At 45.2% G+C, this 3,384-nt stretch overlaps 1 protein-coding gene across 1 annotated transcript in view; it reads right to left on the reverse strand.

The window, feature by feature from the left end:
- The window catches only part of LOC124245948 (tetratricopeptide repeat protein 27-like), a 45,442-nt gene that overhangs the window by 40,216 nt on the left and 1,842 nt on the right, over nt 1–3,384 (reverse strand). The window lies entirely within an intron of this gene.

The following is a 3,384-nucleotide window of genomic DNA, read 5'->3' on the forward strand; positions in this document are numbered from 1 at the left end:
ACTTCCTTGGTTAAATTTATCCCAAGGTATTTTATTCTTTTCATTGCGATTGTGAATGGGATTGAGTTCTTGAGTTCTTTTTCTGTTAGTTCATTGTTAGTGTATAGAAATGCTACTGATTTATGTATGTTGATTTTATACCCTGCTACTTTGCTGTAGTTGTTGATTGTTTCTAATAGTTTTTCTATGGATTCTTTGGGGTTTCCTATATATAAGATCATGTCGTCTGCAAACAGCGAGAGTTTTACTTCTTCATTACCTATTTGGATTCCTTTTATTTCTTTTTCCTGCCGAATTGCTCTGGCCAACACCTCCAGTACTATGTTGAACAGGAGTGGTGAAAGTGGGCACCCTTGTCTTGTTCCTGTCCTCAGAGGGATGGCTTTCAGTTTTTGTCCATTGAGTATGATGTTGGCTGTGGGCTCATTTGGTTTTATTGATCTGGAAACTGAGGCCTAGAGTGGCATGGTCACTTGGCCAAGGTTAATGGCAGAGCTGGAATTTGAATACCGAGATGAGTCTTAGCTTCCTCCCTCGTACAGTGGAGATCAAGATATTTACTCAGGTTACTATGAGGATCAAATATGACAAAATCAGTGAAAACACTCTGAAAACTGCAACTTGGTGCAGGTACCTTAAAAATATTTTTTTTATTAAAATATGCTGCTTTCCATATGCTAATTGTTAATAACTAATAAATGTTGGCATGTGGCTCTTTCAAGTGGGATTTGCGCTTTGAAAGAGGAGGTCCTGAGGGCACATCTAACCCTGGAGGAAAAAATTGGACAAAGAAGCTTTCTAGGTTCCTCTCAAATCACTTAACCGAGTAGAACCATATATTTTAGCAGTAAGAACAAAGCATGCTTTCAGAGGCCAGGGAGCTAAGAACTGTGTAAAGAATCTGAAAAACTGCCCACATAGTAGTTCTAGCAACTAAAGTGGGGTTTGATTAAATTAACTTAAAATTCTCTTCTGACAACAGAAGTTCTGTAATTGTGTGATTCCAATTGATTCATTTTTACAATACACAGTCCTGTTCATGTGCTTTCTCTTCAGATTCAGAAACATCAGTGCCTGCAATGTGTTACAAATTGCTATCCTGGTCTTATTGTTTATATATTTTTTATTGAGATGCAACTGACATATAACATTGCGTAAGTTTGAGGTGTACAAAGTGTTGGTTTGATTGACCCTGATCTTCGAAAAGAAAAATAAAAAGGAAAAAGGACCCAACACCCTCACACAATGAGCACGTACTCACACACACACAGAACACTTTAACAATTTGGGGTTTTTGTAAGTTAAAGTGAACATGAAGGAAAAGGGCCATAACTTCTGGCCTTCAAACTGCCAATGTTAATAGACTGAGTTTGAGTATTATTTAATGACACTCTGCAAGGAAGAAAATCCCAGTCTCAGTATTGGGATGAATCTGAAGTCCCAACCAGTCATTCCAGTTAGCTGCCTGATGTCTGCGTGGCCACGTGAACGGAAGTGGAATCATTAGGCTTTACTCCGAAGCCCCTCATGGAGGGATCAAATGAAACTTCTTTTTTAAAAATCACATTTTTATACCCCGAGTACTTGATACATAGGAGGTGCTCTGGATGCATGTGTTCAATGAATGAATAAAATACATCAGCGTGTTGTAGGTCAGGACTAGGAGGGTAAGGAGCCGGTTATTCCAGACTTTGTGTAAAAGGCACAGAAGTGTCAGAGACCACAGCTCCTTTGAGAAACAACAGGAAGTTCGGTTGCCTGAAGTAGAGAGTGCTCCGTGGTGGAGGTGGAACGCTAGAAATGAGGCTGGGCAGGTGGGGCCAGATGCTCTGCCGTGGAGTTTGGATCTTATCCTGAAAGCAAAGCGGGACAGAAAGGGAGTAGAAAAGGGCTTGAGGGGCCGGCCCCGTGGCCGAGTGGTTAAGTTCATGCGCTCTGCTTTGGCGGTCCAGGGTTTCGCCAGTTCAGATCCTGGGCGCGGACACGGCCCCGCTCATCAGGCCGCGCTGAGACAGTGTCCCACATGCCACAACTAGAAGGACCCACAACTAAAAATACACAACTATGTACCTGGGGGCTTTGGGGAGAAAAAGGAAAAATAAAATCTTACAAAAAAAAAAAAAAAAAGAAAAGGATTTGAATCTGAAGTGGCTTTTTAGGCTGGGGTGTGGTGACATGATTATATTTGTGTTTTAGAGACAACGCTGGCTTCTGGTGTAAAATGGATGAGGAGAGGAGCGTTGGGAAGCCAGCCAGGAGGGTGCAAGCCTAGAGGCAAAATGCCGGGCTAGGAGGCTCTTTGGCAGTTGTGCAAACAGGATGAGGACCTGAGCGAAGCAGTGGTAGCAAGCAGAGATGGAGAGATATTTAGGACAGAATGAGCGGCCAAAGAGGTATTGAAAGAAGAGAGCGAACTCTTGAGAGAGCACTGCCCGCCCCCCCACCCCATAACCCAATGACATTTACCAGTAATCAAGTAGAAAACAGAGCCTTGTGATAGCAGCAGCGGTGAGAAATGGCCCAGGGGTGAGCTGACAGTAAATCTACTATGCATCAGCCACGTGATATGGCAGTCGAGAAAGTGAATGCCATCTTAGAGAGCTGCAGCAGAAAAGTCTAGTGTCTAGACAAGGGACATGACCGTCCTGGTCTGCTCTGTGCAGAAGGGTCTGTGTCCTGGGGCTTGGGGGACGGGGGGAAGGGTAGACTCAGTTTTCCCCCTTCCACTTTCGAAAGATATAAAGGAATTGGTGTAAACTCAAAGAAGAGTCTTGAACCCAGGTCTTTGGAGCAATAGAGTCTGGAAGAAGTGTGGGGCCAGAAGATTTGTCTTCAAATTGTTGGACTACTATGTGGAAGAGGGGCAAAGCTGGTTCTGCTTGGCCTCGAGGGGCCAGAAGTTACCAGGGGGCCAATTTCACTCAGCCTCGAGCCCTGAGGCAGAGACCCAAGCAGTGGCGGTCTGCGGAGCCAGTGAGTCCTGGTCACGGGAAGTTGTCCAGACTAGAAGGCAGGGACCCTGTACATGGGACCAAAAAAACATCCCAAACAAAAACAACCAGTGCGGGGATAGAGTCAGTATGACCTTCGAGGTTCTTGCTGACCCTGTGATGTGTAAGTTCTGGCCAAGCGGGTGCACATTTCTCAGCAGTCCTGCCTCAGGGATGAAGAGGACAACAGGACCTCTCTCATTAGCTTTCTCATACTCGTTTATTCAAAGCAAATAGGTCGCGTAGAGGTCGGCAGCCCAGGTAAGCTGCAGCCTCTAAATCACTGTAACTTTGTGCGGGGGGAGCCTGGGCCAAGTCCTGCAATCGTCAGGAGCAACCGCGCAGTGGGATAAACTTTGGCTCCAGCTTTGCCACACGAGAGGGGCGGGGTTAC

Source organism: Equus quagga, chromosome 10 (genome assembly GCF_021613505.1).
Source record: "Equus quagga isolate Etosha38 chromosome 10, UCLA_HA_Equagga_1.0, whole genome shotgun sequence".
Lineage (NCBI taxonomy): Eukaryota > Metazoa > Chordata > Mammalia > Perissodactyla > Equidae > Equus > Equus quagga.